The sequence below is a fragment of the Rhinopithecus bieti genome, unplaced genomic scaffold (assembly GCF_001698545.2).
Source record: "Rhinopithecus bieti isolate Rb0 unplaced genomic scaffold, ASM169854v2 scaffold_1530, whole genome shotgun sequence".
NCBI lineage: Eukaryota > Metazoa > Chordata > Mammalia > Primates > Cercopithecidae > Rhinopithecus > Rhinopithecus bieti.
The window spans coordinates 1,059,664-1,084,488 of NW_016803808.1; the positions used below are offsets into that span (position 1 = coordinate 1,059,664).

Sequence of the window (24,825 nt, forward strand, 5' to 3'; positions counted from 1 at the left end):
TTTTTTTTTTTTTTTTTTTTTTTTTTAATTTCCCAGGCAAAACTTATGTGCAGCTATGTTTGGAAAGTAAGTGTCCTCATCAACCAACCTCCCAGCCACAAACCAACTTCAAAGTTAAGTAGAGATGACAGGGCCCAAAGGCAAAGGAAAGAACCATTTTTTTACATCTTTATGAGATAAAACAAAGCCAAATAAGACACCGTTATACGCCTACCAGATTGCCAAAAGTTTAGTCTCACAATACCAAATACAATGTAGAGCAATGGGATTTCTCATACATGGTCAACAAGTGCTTTAGAAAAAAAATTCAGTATTTTCTTACAGGATTGAAAATAGTCCTATCCGTGACAGAGCACTCAATACCCATGTGTCTAACATGGGGACTAGGAGAGGCATGTACAAGAATGTTCAATACAATGTTGCTCATAATAGCCAAATGCTAAGGAAAAATAAAACCTTTAACAGCAAAATGGCTGCGTATATTCTGATTTATCTGTACAATAGGAAATTACACAAAACAATGAAGATGAAGAAACTAAGTTCTAGAAGAAACCATACATCTCAAGTCAATTCAGAGGAATATATACAACATACAAATGTATTTCACAAAAAGTTCCAAACAGCAAGCAATAAACCATATTGCCTGGGAATGCCTCCATAATTGATAAAACTATAAAGAAGAAGATGAAAATGACTATCGCTGAAGTCACTAAAGTGTTTACCTATGAAGGGAGAGAACAGGTTATAACAGTGACAGACAACAAGGGGCTTCTGTGGGCTGAATATTTCTACTTTTTGCCCAGGGTGGTTACACAGATACTGACTTTTAGTTTTTTGTTAAACCTTATTATTAATAGTAACACTATGTACTGAAATAAATAGACACAAAAAATATGTAATGGCTCTAATGAAACAGAGGTTCACATAACTGTCCAAAGCAGATACCCTGCTCAAAGAGCTTCACTCGAATAAATGGAAATGCAAAATTGGATGGAAGACTCAGAATCATAAAGATGTTACTTTCTCTCTATGTTAATCATTAAGTCCATACAATAAAAATATCAATAGGATTTTGAAAAAAGAAAACTTGATTTTAAAACTAATATAGAAATATAATCATGTGAGATAGCCAGAAAATTTATGACTTTCCTTTCAGAGACTAGAACACATTTTTTAAAACCTAGAATGATGAACAGATGAACAGACAGATCAGTGAAACATAACTAGAATTCCAGTGATAGATCCAAACGCATACTGGGTATTCAGAACATGATAAAGGTAATATCTGAAATATTTTGAGTATAACACAAACTATGGAAGCAATAAAAAATTAGATACAATTTCATCACATAAATATAAAAAATTCCTTCATGGCAAAACACCATAAGCAAAGTCAAAGGACAAACAACAAACTTAAAAGCCGTAACCTAAGTCATATCACCAAGAGCTGATTTCTTTAATCTATCTAAAGCTCCTACATATCAATAATAAAAACAGTAACCACCTAATAGAAAAGTAGGCAGAGCATAGGCACAGTCAGGTCTCAGAAAAAGATTCACCAATGATTCATTCATAAGAAAAGATGCCCAAACCCTATAATAAGAGAAACGGAAATTAAAATAAGAGTAAAATAACATTTTCACCTATCAGATGGACTTCAGCAGTACTCTGCAGTGCCAAGTGTATAAGGAAACAGGCACACTGAACACTGTTGGTGGAAGTATTTAATATATGCTGATATAATGTTAATAGGGAACAATTTGGAAATAGAGAAGATGATGTATTTACATTTATAAACATGTACTGCAGCATGGTGATAATAGAAAAACTGGAAAAGACAGAGACTACTAAAGCATGTACATGAAGTGAACGGAATGAATGTTCTCTAGCCATTACAAAGCATGAGGTAGCCCTGTACCAAGTACTAAGCACTAAGATGTAACGATCTTTTAGATAACCCATAGCAGTAATCTTTTTCCCTGCTAAGAGAAACCAGATTTTGTTCAGTAAGCAGACCAGGCAGCCATGTGTTTTAAGAAAAGCTAGACTCTTCCCTAGTCTCATGGGATGAACAGTCACTGGTCTCAACCAATCATCACCAACAACTAAATCTGGGACTGTAACTGTGCTGCAATTCTGTTCAATGAGAAATATGGCTAGGGATTATTGGGAAAATCTTCCTCACTCTTAAAAAGGGATACAACAAAGATACTTGCTTTTCGCCTGTGGACTTTGCCATGTATATGAGACACACTGAAGGGGAAAGGCACCTGGGAATCCAGAGGATGGGGTAAAAGGGAGACTTATTTTTCATTACGTACCCATCTCCCTTGATATTTTGCAACATGGGCATTTATTATCTACTCCCAAATAGATGATTTTTTAAAATAATACATGCTTGTTTTCAAATTTCCCAACAAGAAACTGAGCACCAGAATTTAAGATAGTAACTACCTCATCTCCCTATACTGAATCTGCTAGTTTCATCCCAGTACATTTTATGCAATGGCAACCACACCCCAAAGGATGCAAGCATTTTCAAACATTTCTAGGTCACTGCCATAGAAAAAACAATTTTTCCAAGCATAACGTAAGCAGACAGTTGGTTCAACTACTTAGAGCCAACTTTGGTAAGGTAACGGGGAATATCTAATCCAAAAAGTATAGCCTCCTCATAAATAACGAAGACGAATTCAAAGCTACCAACTGGGGAAAGCGTTTTTTATAAACCAACACAAAAATCTACAGATTACCTAAAAAGAACAACACTGCACAAAATTCAAACTGAAAACATCCCAAAACTGAATTATTTACTATACTTGTACCTGACCAATGTCACCATCTTACCAAATCTGCCTCGTTTCCTGCTGGATCTCCTGTTTTACTTAATGGGGTCACTTCTACCCACCTCTTCAACCTAGAAAGTAGAACCTTTATTCATATTTTTTGGGATCCCAAAATACTTTTAATTTCTGTACGTGCTTATATTAAACCGTAACTTACTGGCCTGTGAGTCTGACTTTCCTTTTTGACTGTGGGCTTCTGATGGCTTGGGAACAAATTGTATTCATCTATGCATTCCTACCAATCCCTGAGTGGAAGGCCTGGCTCCATCTGTGCCTTTCATTCACTGAAAGGAAAATGGGGTGAGGGGTGGGGCCAGAATCATGCCTCCAGAGTTTGCTTAAAACCAAGGAGAGCAGACTAATAAAACAGCTCACATTTATCTTCCATCGTTCCTAAAGGGCTTAAAACTCTTAACATTAATTGCTACAACTAGAAACTTTATAACCACAAATGTAAAATAAATACAAGAAGCATAAGGATACATTCTAATAACATTCTGTAAACACTTCTTGTATAGGTACAATGGATGGACAGACAACACAGCCATGGTTTTCCCTGTACTCACAAAACTTACAGGCCAGTAAAAGAAGACAATTGAATGAATAATACAAAAAAAATGATGGCCACTAAGTCTTATGTTAGGCAGAGAAACAGCATCATGAGAACACAAAGTAGAGGGATTTATTTGGCATGCCTCTCTCAAGACTACTTCTTATCTCCTGAATTATATGGCCACTGCCCATTCTAATCCCACCTACACCAAACACACACCAAACACACTGGGTTCAGCCAGCAAGAAGCCCTGTTCTGCCAGGACAAGCCTGTACATCAGACACAACATCCTCTCCTCTTCCTCCCCAGACAACAGCACAGAGAACTGCCAATCTACAGCCCAGACATCCATAAACTCCACGCTAAAGCTGACGTTGTTAAAAACAGCCAGACTCCCAAAGGTTGATTAACTCACAAATCCCTAAATATATTCTCAGATCATCCATACAAACCAAAAAGCGGTGAGTTTTTCCAAATGCACCAAAACAGAAGCAGAAAGCGAGTGATTTAATCAAAGCACCACAGAGATTAAAGGTAGGCACCTACCTACCAGGCTAATGAGTGCTTGTCTCATTTTGATCTCTGTCTTAACCAACTATAAAAAATTCCAATGAACTGAGAAGGAATTTATTTACACTTCCTATGAAATTAAAAGGTACTAGATTAACTGCATCCACAAGTGGAATGAAGCCTAAGGAAGGGTTAAACTATGAAGCTTCAGTAGGCGACCTACTGAAATAAATACAAGCCAGATAAAAAATAAGTAAGGCTCAAAAACATACACACATCCCAAACATCACGCAGAACACAGATGCACAGAAAGGATGGGCCTGCTTCCTCTCCAAACACTGTCAAGCTTGCTCTGACAAATGAAAAGCCAAGCAGCCCATCCCTGAACAGGAAGAAGGGGGATGAATACAAGAACAAGGAAGCCCTTCCATAAAGCAAGTTCGGAGCGTGTCTCTGTGTGTGTGCACATTTACACGTTTAATCTCTTAGGTGGTTACAAATAATACCAGCAAATCAGAAGACCTGCTGAAGGGAAAAAGAAAGTAGTCTAACTTCACAATGACTGCACAAGTGAATCTGGTATAGCCATGCAATAGGATATGACTTACTTAGCAATAAAAAGGAAAGAACTATTGACACACACAACAGCATGGATGAATCTCAAAATAATTATGTGGAGTCAAAGAAGCCAGAAGAAGAGAAGAGTGCCTACTGCATGATTCTATTTATATGAATTTCTAGAAAACCCAAACTAATCTATAGTGACAAAAAGCTTATCAGTGGTTGCCTGGGGATAGAGGCCAGGGAGAGGCAGGAGGGAGACAGTACTGAAGGGCACAAGACAGTACTGAAGGGCACAAGGAAACTGTTGGGTGTCAGATATGTCTATCACCTTTATTGTGGTGACAGCCTTATGGGTGGATACCTATGTCAGAACACCAAATTTTACACTTGTAGTATGTACAGCTTGGGTGTCACTTATACCTCAATGAAGCTGTTTAAATTTTTTCTAACAAAAATAAGTTCACATTGACCACCACTGGGTTCAACTGAAAACCTTGCAATGTGATTGATATTACTTTCCCTCTCAGAAGGGTATTTCATTGAAGTTACATATCACACTTCGTGGACAAGCAATTGTGGAATGAATACAGATGTGGAATACTGAAATGTCTATGTTTCTTCCCCATTCATCCTTTCCATGGCTTAAAAGAAGCTAGAACATTTTAGAGAAAATTCTCATCACTTCAAGTTTCTCACAAAGGCTCCTAGAACTCAATGAATATCTAATTTTGGGGGGGAAAAAAGGGACCTTAAAGACCATCGCATCCAACTTTCTCAATTTAAGGAAGTAAACTGCAGAGCCCACTCCCTAATGGGGAGTTTGTCTAGTCCTATGGCTCTGAACTGAGCTCTACGTTGCAGACACCTTTCTCTGTCATTTTAGTCTTGACCTCTCCGCTGAACTTCAGATATTTATTCGACTGCCCATTAAACCACCTCACTTGAATATCTAATAAGTATCTAAAATTTATTGTGGCCAAAATGGAGCTGCTGATTTCCCTCACCACCAACCTCTCCTCCAAGTTGACCCATCTCAGTAACTGCACCATCACACTTCGACCAACACCTAGCAATCAACCCCTGACTCCTCATCACCTGCCTTCCACAAGGAATCCACGCTTATGTTTCTTAGCTCTGTCTTCAAAGCACATCACAAAGCTGGGCCGGGCTCTGTCTCCACGGCTGCGATAGCTTCTTGTCTGGACAACAGCTCTTTAAGGTCCCCATTTTCTCTCCTGACTCTACCAGTCAGTCCCTACACAGAAGCCACAGACACGAGGCCACCAATCCCCAGACCTAAAACACTCTACAGACTGCCATGATTAAAACAAAACCTCCACTCCTTATTCTGCCCTAAAAGACCAAGGCCCCTTCCACCTCTCCAGCCTCATCTCACACTGTTTCACTGGCTATATTCCAACATATTGACCATCTCCAACACACTCAACTCACTTCCAACCCAAAGCTGACACTTCCCCACCACCACACCTGGAGTGCACACAGATGTTTCACCATTCACAACTCACATAACATCTCCCAAAGCTTCACAGACCTTACAATCTAAAGAAGCATCCCCAATCACTTGTCATGGACCCCATGTTACTGACTTTACAGTATTTTTCATCATCTAAAATTACCTTGTAAACAATTACTTATTTATAATAATAAGTAAATTTACTAATTTATCTTAAAAACTTAGACAAAATTTATTCACTCATTCATTTATTTATGCTAATAAAATTTATCTATTCACTCATTCATTCCTGCTATGACTATCAGAAACATTAGCCCAAATAAGAATTGTGATCCTTTCCTAATTGAACTTGAAAGCATTCCTCTCCAAGTGCCTAGGTACTACGGGGTAAAAGGCATCCATCCACCTGAGTTGAGCAATGAGAACACACAGACACAGGGAGGGGAACAACACACACTGGGGCCAGTCAGGGGGTGGGGAGTGAGGGGAGAGAGAGCATTAGGACAAATAGCTAATGCATTGGGGCCTAAAACCTAAATGATGGGTTGACAGGTGCAGCAAACTACCATGGCACACATATACCTATGTAACAAACCTGCACATTCTACACTTGCATCCCAGAACTTAAAGTAAAATAAAAATTAAAAAAGCACTCATCTTTAAAAAAAAAGGGGGGCGGGGGAGCGGACATCTATTTGACCCTTTTTTAATTCCTAAGTGTGATGATTGGGTTTCCACACTCATGTGTGAGATGTCCTTTCCTCAAACCTTTTTTACAACATCAGCACACTACCTATCTAATATTTAAAAATAAAGATCAATTTCCAGAGTGCTAATTTTACACATCTTCAAATTATGCTTCTATAAAACAAAAAAAACTCCTCTACTGGCCTGCCTCATTATCATCAGATTTCCATTAGATACAATATCAACTTATCAACTTACGGATATGATGATGTGATTTTGAAATTATACTGCTTCCCACTAAAATAGTACACTCTTCAAGAAGGATCAGGTCAATACAAAAAGTACTAACTTTTAATGGATAGATTGGGATCTGCGGTATCTTGCCTTTGGGATATTTAACCAATAATCACTTACATAATACACTATCTAAATGAATCAATTTAGGCATTTTTAATTTTTTATTTTTCTTTTTTAGAATTTTAAAGTTTCCAGAAACTGCTACCAAAAAAAAACCGCAATAGATTATTTTGCCTGAATGTCACATATGATGAATTGATCTTCTAGGAAATCATTAAATTAATCACTGGGATGTCCATTTTATAAGGACAGGGATTTTTATCTGTTTTGTTTATTGTATCCCCCAGCACCTAGTCCCAGCACATTATCAGCTTAACAAGTATGTGTTAAGATACTTGCAAGCTCATGTTTCCTTTTATCTCATGCAGATCACTGTATTATTCCAAATTTAGGGGGTGCAGCCAATACGTGTAATCTCTTCTTGCTACTGCTTGATGCCATTATAATATTAAGCATGAGCTAAACAGCATTCTAAATCACAAGTTTTTGACTTCCAAACTACACAGTGGCATGTGGCAAATCGATGGCAAGAGATCAACATAGATTCTTGCGTAAGGTGTGATCAACGTAGATTCTTTCATGTTGTGCTGACAATGCAAGACTCAACATGGAGTCCTGAAACGCAGACTCCACTACTAATACGGCTAACAATAGAGCCTCTTTAGGGCCAGGGAGAAAGCCACAGATGGAAAACCATCTGTGCATCCCAGACTATGGACTGTCAGAATATCACATTTTACACCAACCCCAAGGTGAATGGTAAACAGCCCTACACAGCTGATAAAGGTCATCATAATTAAGTAGTCAAAGGCACCAATTGTGAATCATAGAAAAGTGGTTCAGTTCTGGTGTGCTGCAAGTAATTTATACTAATGAAAATTAAAGTAGTCAAGTTTGTGAACAATTTAATAAAGATTATTCCTAAAACATTACTCTTGCCCTCACATTTCTAAGAAAAAAAGCAGTAGAGATGCAACTAGGGTGTGGGAACTACATATAACACAGTGAACACAGTGGGAATATGTGCCACAGGAATGCACCTATCACATCACAGCAGGCGGACAACAGCAGATCTGAGGCAAGCAACTCAACACCACCCAATCAACCCTAACGACAAACCCTTGTTTCAGCCCTGACCAAATAACCTCTGGCATTTACAACCTCTTTACGTCACAGTTTCTTAATATGAAAATAAGAATAATCCCTATCTGTACTTGTAGATTATGAAGTTTATAAAGAAAAAGAAAAACAAGCAAACATGCACTTCTGATCCTTTGAGTGACATGGTCTGCCTACCTGGCCACCTGGACTGAGGTGGAAAAGGTTCAGGGAGACAACTGGGAGAGCTCCAATACAAGGCAAACAAACAAACAAAAAAACAAGTAAACAGGCAAGTGTTTAAAACACAAAACAACCTTTTCATAAAATATTATAAATTATACCACTTCACATGCACCAAGAGGCCAAAATCAAAAAGATCGTAAGCCTTGACAAGAATGTAGAGAAACTGAACTCTCACACACCACTGATGGGAATATAAAATAGTACAGCCACTTTGGAAAACAGTTCCTCAAAATGTGAGACACGGTTATCATATGATCCAGCAGTTCCACTCCTAGGTATATACATGAGAGAACTGAAAACTTAAATCTACACAAAAACTTCTACAAAAATGTTCACAGCAGCATTATTCATAATAGCCAAAATGTGAAAACATCCTAAATGTCCATCAACAGATAGATAAAATGTGGTATATCTATATAATGAAGTATTATTTGGCAATACGAAATGCACACTGATATGCAAAGATAAACCTTGAAAACATCATGATAATGAAGGAAGCCAGACACAAAAGACCACATATTGTATGATTCCACTTACATGAAACTGGCAAACCTATAGAGACTGAAAGTAGATGAGCGGTTGCTTAGGGCTGAGGGGTTTGGGGAAATGGGGAGTGACTGCTAATGCTATAAGGTTTATTTTAGTGATGAAAATGTTCCAGGTTAGACAGCAGTGATAGTTGCACAACTGAGTACATTAAAACCATTGAATTGTACACTTTAAATGGGCGAGTTGTATGGTACATGAATTATATCTTGATAAACCTATTAAAATATACTGTGCATTATCTTTACATAATAATTATAGCTTTCAGCCATCGAATATGTCTTATCAAGATGAAATAAGGATATTCTGTCACCCCCAACAGCCCCATTCCATGTAATTTCACAAAGTCCTGTCACAGCCCCAGGCCCCAGGAACAAGAGTCTTCCCTAGGGCATTTCTGCCAGAGCCTCAGAGAAGAGGATGATCTCCCTTCCCAGGATCACAAGTGGAGCTGGTTTCAAATGAGCTGCTTCTATGACAAGAGGGAATGGGCCAACACTCAAAGAAAAGCAGGATGAGAGAGGGAATGGGGCAGTATGATAAGGAGGGAGGGGGAAACAGGGAAGAAAAAAGGAGGGAAGACAGAGACGAAGAACACAGTGTTTATTGCTGGACTATCTGCATCCAGCCAGCCATGTTGGCTAACTGAAGTGGGTTTCTGTAATTTGCTTTAGGGGTGTCCTAATATGTTACTTCATTACAAACTATTTCCCTATTTAACTGATGAACTTTCTAAAGATCTGTACCCAAAACTAAATCCCAGGTCTTTTTTATTTAAATAAAAAGACATATGAAACCTTGGAAAGAGCACACAAAACTCAATAGTTAATGAAGACAGACAGACTTAGATCCAAACACGAGTAGTGGGCTTACCTAAGAGACGCTGGGTACACACCACTCAACTTCCCCACACCTTAGTTACTTCTGTAAAGTGGGAGCGAACCCAGGTTTGGTTTCCTCTCGGATAGGCTGTTGTCCAGATTAAATGAGGTAACCCACGGCAGGGTCTCAATACAGTATCTGGCACATGAAAATGCTCATGTATGACCCACCAGTATGAGCAGTCAACTCATGATTTATCACAGACATATTTACAGCATAGGAAAGGTTTGTTTTCGAGCAAAGATAGTCTGAGTAAGATGAGTAGGTAAGACCTGAAGAAAGCTGTACCACACTTCACAAAAAAATATTTCTCATTCATTTGGGAAGCGTTATTCTTAAGGCATATTAGAAACTAAATTTAACAATGGTAAACAACAGCCAGAACCAAAAATGCTAATCCATAAAAATCAATTCCAGTTCTTCGCTAACCTTGTCCAATATATACTTTGGTCAGAGTAACTTCTTAGTCTTCTGTCTGTAATCACTTTTGGAAACCACTCCTCACTTGCAAATAGTCACCTCTAGACAACTGTTTAGATTGCTAAGCTTTCTTTGCTTCTATGACACTGCGTACTATTGCACCCACCTGGGAGAATTCCCTCTATCCATCTACCTCCAGTGGATATCACTAACTTAGCTCAGACGTAAGATCTCCCCAAAAGTGACCATGCAATCAACCCACCTCTGAGTTTATTCATTCAGTCAACAAAGATTTAGTGAGAACCTACTATGTGCCAGGTACTGTACCCGGTGCTAGAGATGCAGAGGAGAATAAAACATGTACCTCTTCTCTGTGTTCTCATAAGGACCTGTCCCTTCCTCATCAGAACACAAACCACTCTGATTCCCAATTTCCTAATTACTTCTCCATAACCCCTCAGAGACTCTAAGCAACCTGGGGGCAGGGACCATAGCAAATCTGATTTTCACTGTATCACAGTTTTGAAGGAAAAAAATTGAAATAGAATGAGGTGTGTGTACAGAACAGCCACAGGACAACTATATGCACGGTCAGAGAGACTCACGCGTAGCAAATTCTGAAGTGTGTAAAGGCACAGACTTTACAGGTCACTGAGACTCCCATCTGTGCAGAATACAGCCTGCCACTGAGGTCCTGACTGCATCTAGAGCTTGATCCAAATTACATGATACAGATATAAAAGTATATGATACAGATGTAAAATACATATTTATTTTCATAAATACATATTGTGTTTTCATTACAAATATATCTATATAAAGTAAGGAAGAATAAAACTGCACACAGATTAGCTAAAATGGAAATTTCTTAGGTGAAATGCACCAATTCCATACTCAAACTACTATAACTCACCCGATATGAAATAGATAATTTAAATAGCCCTGTAACTGTTAACGAAACACTTTGGAATTTAAAATCTCCTAGAAAAAAACATCTCTAGGCCCAGATGGTTTTACTGGAGAATTCTATCAAATGTTTAAAAAAGAATTAATACCAGCTTTACACAATCCCTTCCAGAAAACAGAAGAAGGAATACTTCTCAATTCAATAAAGGGAGTGTTCCAGACTTAAGGAGACTAAAGAGACACGCGAACTAAATGCAACCTGTGATTCTAAACTGGATGCTGTTGCTAAAAAGGACTTTATGTGATAACTGGTAAAACTTAAAATCTGAAGACTTGATTATAGAAATGTATTAATTTCCTAATTTTGATGGTCATTTTGAGATTACACAGAAGAATGTCCTTTTTTGTAGGAAATCTCACAAATGTATTCAGAAGTGATGGGGCAACGAGTCAGCAACTTACTCTCAAATGTTCAGGAAAACGTTCTCTAAACTGTACTTGGAACTTTTCTGTGAGTTTAATATTGTTTTAAAATAAAATTATTTCTTAAAAGATAATATAGGAAGATATCTTTATGATCTCAGCATATAGAAGACTTTCCTAAACTAAGTACAAAAATATCACAAATCATGAATAAAATGTTATAATTTCAATCACATGGAAATTAAGAACTATGAATAGAATGTTATTAAGCTTTTAAAAGGAAAGAAATTCTGGCTTTTATGAAGTCCCATAACATACCTCCTATGTGAAAATACAAATGAACCTTGAAAACATATGCTACGTGAAATTAAACCAGTCACAAAAAGACAAACACTATAGGTTTCCACTTACACTAAGTATCTAGAACAGTCAACTTCATAAAAACAAAAGGCCAGGTGCTGGGACATGGGGAAAACAGGGAGTTGCTTAATGAATATGCAACTTCAATTCTGCAAGATGAAAAAGTTCTGGGGATCTACTGCTCAACACTGTGAATATACTTATCACTACTGAGCTGTGCACTTAAAGATGGTTAAGATGGTAAATTTCATGTTTATTACCACATACATATAAACATTTGTGGTTAACATTACGAAGAAGGCAAGGAAATGATTAACACAATATTCCAGAAGTCATCCCTCTCTGGGATGGGGTCTAGAAAGAGCATGCAGGGAGCTGAAAAGGGTTTTCCTTAAGTTGCAGTGCAAGTGGCTGTCATCATCCTCTAAAAGCATACATTCTCTTGCAAATCTAATTTTTCAAATCAACTCCCCAGAAAAGGGAGGATGTACTAGTACAAAAGCTCTAAAATAAATAAAGAACTAGGGGGGAGGGAAGGGAAGAGAAAAAAACCCATAAATTCTTCCAGTATTATTAACTTAAAATTATCTTTTCTGAATAATAATGAATCAATTTCTACAACAACTTAAAGTTATAAGTGGTATCGGCCAAATTTTATTTAATTTTACATAACTACCTTCTAAATAGGGAGCCAAATAATATCAATCCTTCAGCCTCCCTATCTTCATTACCAGAACAGGAGGAGTCAGACAGGAAAACCAGTCGCCCCCACTGGTCTGAACGAGGGGAAGCAGAAAGAGGCGCTGAAGGCCAGTGTTCTCCTGGATAAAGAAAAAGAAAAGCTGGCAGTTACACAGAATGCAGCTTGTTCAGAGGCCTCCCACTCCTGACTAGTTTCCCTCTAAGAAAAAAAAATGTAAGGCTCAAAATATATGCATATAGTTCCTTAGGGAAAAAAAAAAACAAACTAAAATGTCTAGTTCCTTTTCTCAACGGCTTTAAGACATGCAAATCAAATTCTTAATCTTCCACTGCTCAACTGGATATATTAGCTGAGACTTAGGTCAGACACAGACAGGTCACACTGATGCTGATTGTAAATCATCTACATTTTACCCTTTTTTCACAATGCTTTTAGGGGAAAAAAAAAGTTTGATTTAAATTTTTTTCATAATTCGAATCGAATTACCACAGGCTCTTTATTCTACCAAACTAAATTTTTATTCTGAAAATACATGGAATTCTTTAAAGATAAAATGTGTGACCCCCAAATAGAATATTGAGACCTGATCTATACCTGAACTCCAGATTCACATCTTCAATGGTCTACATGTTTATACCTCAAAGTCTAACAAGCATCTGAAACTTTACACAGCCCAAAGGAAAACCTTTCATATCCACCCCTTCCCATGCTCCAAAAGCCACTTCTCTTCCAGTCCTCCCCACCCTCTCCCCTAGCTCCCCACAATTATCTGTCCGAGCTGCTTCGGCCAAAAACTTAGGAAGCGTCATCCTTGAGTCTTCTCTTTTTCTCATAACCACATTCAATCCACCAGTAAGTCATATCAGTTCTACCTTCAAGTATATCCCAAATGAGGCCACTCTTCACCACACCCACCATAACCACCATCACCCAGCCTAGACTACTGTGATCACAAGCCAACTTCCCTCCCTGATTCAACTCTTGCCCTCCACACAGTAATGAGAGCTTCTTCAGAGGTAAACCAGAGTAGCTAATTCCTCTATTCAAAGCATCCACAGTTTATCCCTATGCATAGGCTGCTCAGAATGGCTTCTTCCAAAGAGTGCAATACGGAAAGTGGGAGTAAAAAGAGAAACTTTACAGTGGAGAAATCTGACAGACACTGCCTCAGCCAGGTAATCAAATTAACATCAAGAGTGATCAGTCACACTGAAAGTACACAGCCTTGGAATGATGTGATGAAAACAACACTTCATCTTTGTAGTCTTCCTCTCAAACACCAATAAGCACAGACTCATGAGAAAAACATTCGATAAATCCCACTGGAGAGATTCTACAAAATCCATGACCAGTAATCCTCAAAGCTGACAAGGTCACCAAAAAAAAAAAAAAAAAAGTAAAGTCTGAGAAACTGCCACAGTCTGGAGGAAGCTAAGGAGACACAACGACTAAATGTAATATGGGCCAGGCATGGTGGCTCACATATGTAATCCCAGCACTTTGGGAGGCTGAGGCAGGCTGATCACTTGCAAGACCAGCCTGGGCGACATAGTGAAATCCCCTCTCTACAAAAAATACAACATTATTTGTGCCTCGTGACGCACGCAGTCTGTAGCCCCAGCTACTCAGGAGGCTGAAGTGGGAGAATCACTTAAGCCCAAGAGGTCAAGGCTGTGGTGAGCCATGATCACATGACTGTACTCTAGGCTGGGGGTGACAGGGCGAGATTCTGTCTTTAAAAAAAAAAAAAAAAAAAGAAAGAAAAAAAGGTAATACAGTAACCTGCATAAGATCCAGGAACACAAAAGGACTCTATAGACTGAACGTCTGTTTCCCCCCAAAATTCATATGTTGAAGTCCTCACCCCCAATGTGATGCATTTGGAGATAGGGCCTTTGGAAGTTAATTTGGATTAGATGAGGTTGTGAGGATAGGTAGGGCCCTGGCCTGACTGGATTAGTGCCGTCATAAAAAGAGACACAGACGGCTTGCTCTCTCTTTCACCAAGAACACATCTAGAAAAGAGCATGTGAGCACACCCCCCAGGGGTGGCCATCTGCAAGGCAGGAAGAGAGCCCTCACCAGAACCCAACCATGCTGGCACCTGGATCTCAGACTTCCAGCCTCTGGATCTGTGAGAAAATAAATTTCTGTTGTTTAATCCACGCAGTCTATGGTTTTTGTTATGAAAGCTAACTAATACAGACCTTAACCTTAAGTAAAAACTAAAGAAATCTATCAAATAACATATAGAGTTTAGTCAACAATAATGTATCAATATTGTTTCACCAGCTATGACAAATGACCATCCTAATGAAACATGTTAACGAGAGGAAAAACTGGACATGGGGTATGTGGAAACTCTCTGTACTATCTTCACAACTTTCTGCAAATTTGAAACTATTTTAAAATTAAAAGTATATTTTCAAAAATCTCATGGCTTCCTATCATATTTATATTATGACCAAAGTCCTCCCAGTCTTTTCCACTCATCATCGAACACTTACACCTTGCTCACTCTGGCCTACCATGTTCACCTTTACTAGGGTTACACAGGATATGAGTTACACAAGTGTACACATTTGTCAAAATTGGTCAAACTGCACAATTAACATCTACACATTTCACCATATTTAAGTTAGATTCAATTAAAATTTTTTAAATATATATGATTGCCAAATGAAAACGCTGATGACCTAAAAAGTACCCTTCAATTTGGCAGCTGAAAACACTCACATTTCTTTTGCTCTAGAATCTGGAGTTTGGACAAGGTTCAGCATGGATACCTCACTGTTTCTCTATTTGGCATAAGAGACTGGAATTATCTAAAGGCTTGCTCACTCACATGTCAGACAGTGGATGCTGGCTGTCATCTGGACTTCAGCTGGGCCTGTAAGATCAAACACCTACACAAGGCATCTTTATATAACCTGGGATTCCTCACAACCTGGTGGCTGGGTTACAAAAATTTTATGTTCAGTATAGGCCCAATTTTGTTTCAACACACACACATACTCTAATATAAATATATTAACAAAAGTTGTCTCTGGACTAAAGGGTAATGGGTGATTTTTTAATTTTCTATTTATACTTTTTTATTTTATAAGTTTCATATGGTAAAGATGTATTACTTTCTAAATCAGATGAGAAATATACAAACTAAATTCAGTTCCCTACTAGGGTATGTAACGTATTACTGAAAACACAAATGAAATTAGAAATGCAAAAATGTTAAATATATTTGCATGTTATAAGAGAAGAATTAGCTTTCAAACAGCAAAAACATTATGAAGTACCTCATTTCACCTCCCTTTTTAAGGTATAGATGAAGTGAACTTTGGCTTTGTCCGTGGTTAAGCCCAAATCCCTGCTATTTTGCTTTGGTTTGGGTCTTGGCCTCATGTCTGCTTGCTGGTCATTTGTGGCATCCTTAAATTGGTGGAGGTCAGTGACCATCTGACAGCCTAAACTACCATCATTTCTGATCAGCAAAGTAACATCAAAAATACAAACAATGCATGTCATTCATATTTATTGTTACTATATGAACATCAACTTTCAAATACGTATAAACACTCTACAGTTACCTTGGAGTGTAAAGAATAAATGACTTTATATGATTCATATATTACTATTGTATCAGTTTAAATATTTATTACAAAAATAAAATACTATAGCTGAGACTAGGGAAACAAATAAGTTAATGTGAGTATTGAGAAAGGGCTCATTATATGACAACTTTTAGAACATTAGATCCTTTGAGCCAAATTTTTAAAGAAGTCATTAAGAGATTCAATTATTTCACAATATATTATTTGCAAGCTTGTTTAGTGTGCCAACATTAAACAAAATAACCCTTAGGAGCTGTATTTGATTTTGAGTTATTTAGTTTCATTCAAGTAATGAAAACAGCCTTTTCATGAAAACCTCTATCTGTGAATTCAGGAGAACAATTAGCTCTGACATCTGAACACTGCAAGGAGAAAAAAATCCTAAACTCATACATAATAATATCCATAATGAACCATACACAATAAAATATATAAAGGATATGAAGAAAAAAGGAAAGTGTTAAAGAAAACTGGAGTATCTAAAACATGTATTGTTCTCACTAATCAAACCTGAAATTAAGTCTTAGAATGTTTTAATAAAATAGTTCCTATTGTTTTGAATCTACGGAGGGAAACAAATGTTTGCAGAAATGATTAGATGACATTGTTGATCATTTTCAGGAGTCGAAGACAAAGAAATCTTTGAGATTTGAGTAGATGATATTCAGCTTTAACTCAACGTTGATTTTAACACTATCATTGAGACATTTGACCAAAAATGTGTTTGATAAGCCCGTATCTCAGTGCAATTTTAGGTAACACATTTCCAGCATGCCACCTGCATCCTTCAGTTATGCTCCTTTCTCACTCCTGACACACCATCAGCCAGCTAATGTCAAATAAGTCTACTGTGTCAAAAGAAATGGTATTCTGGGCATGCCTCCTGGGTTCTATCATTGGCTCAACAGGATAATTTATGAGAACATGCTTATTATAAATTAGCCATTTTATTTTCAGTACATTTTAGTAAATAATGGAGAAAAAAAACATATCTTCAAATAAGTACACCAACACTGCAAAACTCTAGAGAGGACAACACTTAGAAAGTGAACTTTCAAGATACAGGGCTGTATCATCCCAGGAGAGCTAGAAATGTTCAATCACAAGCCCATGGATTTCACAGAAGACTGAGGGTTACTGACGCCTAATGTACAAATATGCAGTTGTTCATAAGCCAGTCATGTGAAAAAAGAATAGGAAGCGTCCAATTCTCTGAAAGGTGACCACGAAGAAATGGGCTTACCACTTCTGGGTTACTCCAGAAAGTTTGCACGCACGTAAACGACAAACTCTCTAGCAACTACAACTATCCAGAAATGAAACTGGCTGCCCTAACGAAGGGAGCAAGCTCTGTACCAGCAGAAGTGTTCAAGTACAAACCAGATAACCACCACCTGATAAAATTTTATTTCACACAAGCAGTTTGCACAAAAGGTACAATGGCAGACATGGCTACCATTTATAGAGTACTCATTACACACTATACTCCTGTGCACACAGATAAACTCACACAGCTTGTAAGGGATGCTACATTGCAGAACCAAAACTGGAATAGAGGTTGACTCCTGAACCCATGATCTTAGTCACTATAATCTAAATATATGAAACACATTTGTTTTTTCATTTGCTATATCATCCAACCCTGCCAACTCGACCCTCTACTCTCTGAAATTTGAGGCTTAGAAAAAAGTCTGGCAATCAATAAATACCGAATGAGCTAAGCTGTCCCTTCTTTACACTGCAGTTTCCTTAACTAGAAGTTGCACCTTTGCTACAGGATTCCAAGAAAATTTACACTTTCTCCTTCATTTCACAAGGGCTAAACTTCAATGTCACACATTTATCAAATCTGGAGATAGAGACAAAATAGGGAAAGTAGTTAAATATTTTTATATTATTTTCTAGTGGTTCCTGCTTTCAATAAAATACAAAAAGGAAAGCAATCCAAGCCCAGCCTCTGGCACTATTCCAGTCTTTTCTGTCTTTGCTGACATGGTACCAACATCCTTTTATCTTTAATATACTATTTTAATATTAATCTCTAAGAATTTTTTAATCTACTGAAGCATTTCCTACCCAATGCAATATTCATTCAAAAATTATTTAACAGATCACTTTATAATCCTATAAAGTAAAACTCTGAGTCTATGCCAAAAACCTTCTTGGAATATTTCTCCATTAATTTATATTTCTTATACCTTAAAAAGAAACTTGAGTCCTTAGAAATGAATTCCCTCAATTCATATAAAAATTGCAACAATACTTAGAATTAATTTTGATTAGTGTATCAGAATTTCCATTCAAGTCTAATAGACAGCTGAGGCTCAATGTTTGATGCCAAGTTTACCAAAATTTTCCTTTACTATGTGGCTTTAAAAGTATTTTCCAAGAACAAAAGGTGAAGACATAACTAGTCTCATTGTACAGGAAATATACAAGGGCTATAATTACAGCACCCAACATTATAAGCTTATACTAAGAACCCCTTAACTATCTCCAAAGATACTAAGTACTAGTTCAACAAACCTCTGCCTTGTCCTCTACCTTCATCTTCTTGGCTCTACTTGCAAACCAAAAATCTCCGTCACTGCTATTCTTGGGATACAGCTAATAAGAACAGCTGTGTCAGTCCTAGTATTAGAAAAGGCATGCTGACACTCACAGTGAAGCACACTGCAGATTAAACCTAAACTCCAAAGCTGATAACTCCAGAGTTATCACAAAATAAAACATTTTGGCCAAAAATCAATACACATGCTAGAAAAACAAAAAACTGACAGGGACTTATCAAGACCTTTCCAAGTATTACTTTATTCCCCTCCAGCTAGACATTTATTTTAATGTCACATACCATAAAATAGCCTTGACAATGTAAACCAATTAATAATAGCAATACTGGATCTGCAAAAAGAATAAAATGCTAGTAGTGTGAAATTCCAACTTTCCACTGTAATGGGGTATTAACTTTCAAGATTATTTCCAAGATGTGATCTTCTCCAAATGAAAAGAACTAGTCAGATAAAATGTGAAACTCTTTCAGTCAATTTAAGGATGAAATTACTAAACGGTGAAATATAAGAACTGTATCTTCAACTACTGTTTGACATGGTTTCCAAGCATTCTGTAGTCCTCAGTGCCCTGCTCTGGTTATAATCCCATTTGTGAATGCTCCTTTTAAGTCGCAGAACACAAGTGTACTTCAGATGGACTGAATACCATAAACTGTAACAGAAACTGTTACCTAACTCCTGGTGGCCAATCAACTAAATCTAGCCTTAGATGTGTTATCAGGGCTCAAAAAGGAGAAAACTTAAAATTTTACCCAAAATTTTAAAAATCCTATTTTCACAAAAAATCAAAATTTCCATCTTCCCTTGACAAATCAGCTTTGGTCGCATCAAGCCAACATTCCTTTACGGTCGCCATTAGCAAAAGTGAGTAGGTGCTTTCCCTTTGGACTGGGCATGGGCTTTCGGACGGTCATGCTGTCCACACCTCAGAAAACCCATGCATCTGCCTTTCCATTTATGTTCCTTCCCTGGTACCCTCCAGACATCTGAACTTGGAATTTATGTTGGGATTAGCTATTTCACCTAACCTCACGATCCGGTCAGCTAAGCAACACCATACAATCAACAAAAACTCCCAGGGCTTGTTGATAAAATGTACTTCTGGTCTCAAGTCACTTTCTGTCTACAATTAATTTCTAGACCTTTATTGCAGGTCTTTACATCTATCATGAAATTTAATATTGTTAAATTAGATAAATCCAATTTTACTTACTATTTATTGAGCACCCAATAGATAAACAGTTTTGTAACTACTTGCTATGTAACAGGCAGCACCTCTCTCCATTCGTTCTTTTTGTTTGTTTTAAAATAGAGATGAAGGTCTCGCTACATTGCCTGGGCTGGTCTCAAACTCCTGGACTCAAGGGATCCTCCTGCCTTGGCCTCCCAAAGTGCTGGGATTACAGGCATGAGCCACCGTGCCCAGCCTCTGCATTGAGTTTTAACAAGGAAAGCATCACTTAGATGTTTTTCATGTATATATTGTAGTTTCAGCTATAATTTAGTTTCAAAAAGAAAGTTAAAAGAACCAGAATGTTTTGTTTGTATAAGCAGGGAGCTATCTATTTTATTTTAACATACACTATACACGAAATTGAACAACTTAAATATATCTAAAATTATACATTATGTATCACTCTGACCTTCCACTAACACACCTAAGTCTGGCACAGAAAATCTCCAAAACCTAAAAAAGTTTCTAAGAGATGATGGATTAAAATGGGATGTTACATCTTTGTCCAATGCCTAGACAGAAGCAAGGCATGCTGGTCAGAGCCCGGGACTTCCCAGAAGAATGTGGTCCACAGGGTTGGCAGCTGGCTGGTCGCCTGGCTCAGCAGAGCTTTCCCCACTCCACAGGGACACGAGTTTACCTGTTCCTTTGAGCTGCTCTGGGAGGATCTATCGATGACTCATCCGCTGCTGCCCAAAAGTCAGGCTTCCCTGGACTGGATGGATGGTTGGAAGACATGGAGGGTGGGTGAGATATCCCAAAGGAGTCTTTCTAGAGGGCCCTACTAGAGGGACACTAAAAGTGGCAGTCCTTTGTTCTCCATCGATAAAGACAATTGTGCAACTGCAGGCTTCTTTTATCTGAATCTCTTGATTAAAATGCTCATAAAGTTTTTTCTAACCACACCTGACACTGTAATCATCCAGCTGAAAATACTGGTACCTCTCAGTTATATTCAATTGTTTTTGAATAATCCAGCCAAAATCCCCCAAAATTCTTCAATGTTTTGCATGTCTCTAGCCTCCTTTTAAGTAACCCATTTGAAAAAGGTTTCTATCGCTCACTTCTTACCTAAGAGAGACCAGCTGCGCAGTCCTTCAGTGAGCTTAACCACCAAAGGCATCAGAATGCTCAAGACTCCACAGCGGTAAGAGGCACAGACCAGCTGCAAGAGAAAGCAGCTACAGAATGACCAGAAGCTCAGTCTGTGTAGAAGCTTGTCGGCCAGTGAAGTGAGTGTCCTCAGATTCCCCAGCCCCTAACCTGCCTTCTACCTAGCCCAGGAGGCGTGAGTGCCAGTGAAAGACAGGAAAAGTGCACAGTTACCAGGAAAAGTCCCCTGGGAACACCCAGCACCACCCCACCAGACAGCACCTCTCAGAACCTGGCCTTTCTAACTTCCTCGGCAGGACCTGGCCCTCTCTACCAGGCTAAGTGCTCCAAGGAGCTGTGGTGTTATAAGTCTGAAAATCACTGCATTCAACTGCAGTACCTCCGCTGTACCCTGTGTCTTGTTCACCACCTGGCATATATGAGACATTCCACTTCTTGTAAAATGGATGACAGAGAACACTCTCCTAGGCTCTGAAAAATGTGAAGACTTAAACAGCATGGTGACCTCCTCAGCCCCTGGAAAAGCACTTAAAGTCAGTAACACCCAAAGCACCAGGTTCTGACTCTGTGTGCATCGTCTTCTCAGTGCTAACCGCAACTCCGTGGGGAGGGACCCACTATGTGCCCTATTTGATAGACCAGGAAACTGAAGCGAATAAAAGATCAGCACCTTGCCAAGAGCACCCAGCTAACAAGCGACAGTCAGAAGCTGAGCCAGTCTATGTTTCATCACACCAGCCCTGCGGACTCCAAACATGCTCCATGCCAAGAATGGTCCTAGGCAGACGGGACACAAAGATGAGTAAGTGGAGATCCTTATTCTTAAGGAATTTAGTTTGGGAGGGAGACTTGTAAAGCAAGCCAAAAAAAATTCAATGCTCCAGGTGTTATCAGAGTAGAATACAGTGAAAGTGGGGCATGAGGGGACTGTTCAGAGGACCCTAATCAACAGGGCGGCCCAGTCACCTGGAAACATCAGGCACTCTTGCAGCACTGCCTCCTGGAGTTGGAGGGGTACTCACACATGACAAGGAGTCAGTGGAGAGAGGTGAGTACCCCGCATGGGATCTTGCCATTAACTCTTTCCTAAGAAAGACAGAAAGACTGGATGATACTGGGCTTCTGCGGTACATAAATGGGACACGCTGGTTAGTCCAGAGCAAAGGCAAGAGGCGGATCAGGACTACCAGGGGTCTCTCTTCTCTCAGTCCTTCTCCAGAACACTGGCCTCATGACATAAATGCTGCATGGGATGCGAGACAGCTGTGTGAAGGCGTCCCAAGTCATGGGTCCACCTGGGATGCCTGCAGCCTGAGGCTGAAGTATTACAAATACTTAGGGCATGTAGGTGTAGTATGCATGAACACATGATGCACACAAGATACCCAAAAAGGGAGGAAAGGATGAGCAAATCTTAAAACGCTTCATTAAGGAGGCACAGGCTTTAGCTGACTATTGAAAACTATGGATCTGCCAAGCCAGAAAGTGTAGCAGGGATTTCAAGAGGAAACAGCTTAATCAAAGGCAAGGAGTTAAAAGACAGAAAATGTATCGAGGAGCATTTTAAGTAATTGAGTATGCAAGTACTTTAAGCAGCAGAAAGCCAGGATTGAAATTCCAGCTCGCCACTTCTGCATACATTGCTCTAAGCAATTTACTTGGCATGTGTGGAAAGAGTGTGAGAGTCTGCCAGGGGTCGGGGGTTGAATAAGCCATCCTTCGGAGGGTCTAAGCCTACCCCCATCAGACAGAGGCTCTCAAAGGTAAGCTCACAGTAAGAAAAGAACTGCCACATAGTCCAGCAATTTCACTACTGGCTGCAGTGAGCTGAGATTGAGCCATGCACTCCAGCCTATCTCAATCAATCAATCAATAAAATTTTAAAGGAGGGTAAAAGAATCACATGGAGCAGGCTCTCTCATAGAGCAGGCCAAAAGGGATACTTGGCCCAGGCCTCCCATTCGGGGAGGACCCCAAATGTAGACTGTCAACATTTCTACACATGGGATTATACATACAGTCACCAGAGATGCAGTGACAGGATTGAAGGGAGATGTGTACATCATCCAACTTCAGTCTTGTCTTGTTTCAGGGCCAAATTGCCTAGAGTAGAGTCCACTATGAATTTTATTTTTCCCTTGTGACTATATTGTCAATAGCACAATTATACTGCCTTATATTTTGGCGAGTACATGTTAATGTGTTAAATATAAACATTTTTAAAAAATACATTCCATTTTAATAAACTTTTAATAATACGAAGAGCTTAAAAACTTTGGTCCAAGTCTCTTATCTGTGATGGTGGCGGGAGGTGGGGGGAAGGAACCCTGTCAAAAAGGCAGACTCCCCGGCCCTCACTGGGTGTAGCCTGAGTAGAGCCTGGGAATGTACTTTAGTAACAATCCCCAGTGATTTTTGACACAAGTGGTCTCAGAGCCACACTTTAAAAAAGCACCACAATGGCTCGGCAACATGGAAGCTGTGAAGAGTTTTAAGCAAGGAAGTAAATGATGAGTGCTGCGCGTCTCAACATTTGCCACTGGATTCAGCTCCGAGTATCAGAGACAGAAGCCTGATTATAATGGTTTTAAGAGTGAACTGGAGGCCGGGCGCGGTGGCTCAAGCCTGTAATCCCAGCACTTTGGGAGGCCGAGACGGGTGGATCACGAGGTCAGGAGATCCAGACCATCCTGGCTAACATGGTGAAACCCCGTCTCTACTAAAAAATACAAAAAACTAGCCGGGCGAGGTGGCGGGCGCCTGTAGTCCCAGCTACTCGGGAGGCTGAGGCAGGAGAATGGCGTGAACCCGGGAGGCAGAGCTTGCAGTGAGCTGAGATCGTGCCACTGCACTCCAGCCCGGGCAACAGAGCGAGACTCCGTCCAAAAAAAAAAAAAAAAAAAAAAAAAAAGAGTGAACTGGAATTAGGAAATCAACTTTTTTTTCAAAATGTATGACTAAAAAAAAAAAAAAAAAAAAAAAAAGAGTGAACTGGAATTAGGAAATCAACTATTCTTTCAAAATGTATGACTAAGAAGAAAGAGACAAAATAAGAATGTGCATAAAGGAGTCTGACAACGGGTTTTTTATTTGTATTCATCGGGTAGAGAAATAAGTAATACTGAAGCAACCCTAACGTTCTGGATTGTATTTAAACGCCCCTTCAGATCCACTCTCCTCTGTATTCTGTGCCCCCAAAGCACCAACCTGTCCTCTGAAGTAGACTCCAGCAGGAGACGAGAGGATGGGAGAAGCGAAAGGCAGGGGCATGCTCTCCCGGCTGCAGCCCTCACTCAGCTTCGCTGGAGGCTGACTGAGTCCTTCAACTGGAGGCCATCGCTCTTCCTCCCCTGCTGCGAAGAAGTCCCTGCTCCACAGCCACTATCTTGGGGTTCTGCTCCTTCCTTCCCCCTTGACCCTCCACGTCTAGTACAGCTGGCTTGGGAACTTCGCTATTCCTTGATATTCCTCAAGACCTGCCCACATCTTTGTAAATAGCTCTTTAAGTTACCTGGTTGCCTTAGTTACCTACTTCAATCTGTCTCTCTTACCAGAACCCTGAATGATACGTACAACATTAAGCAGAATGCAAATGCCAGAACAATGCCAAATCCAAAATACTCTCGTGGCTCAAATAAGGAAGTGGTCACATCAGATGGGATTCAGAAAAAGATTCGTATGGAAGGTGCAGTGGATACAGGAAGGATGGTTAGGATTGGGAA

The 24,825-nt window shown here is 39.2% G+C and overlaps 1 protein-coding gene across 3 annotated transcripts in view; it reads right to left on the bottom strand.

Annotated features, from left to right (window-relative positions):
- The window catches only part of MBOAT2 (membrane bound glycerophospholipid O-acyltransferase 2), a 147,057-nt gene that overhangs the window by 115,423 nt on the left and 6,809 nt on the right, over positions 1-24,825 (bottom strand). Inside the window, exon 2 of one of the 3 annotated variants that reach the window (XM_017853479.1) lies at positions 12,549-12,693. The exons of the other annotated variants lie outside the window; for them this stretch is intronic. The gene's annotated coding sequence lies outside the window, so the exon portion shown is untranslated. The remainder of the gene's footprint in view (positions 1-12,548; positions 12,694-24,825) is intronic. 3 annotated transcript variants of the gene reach the window in all.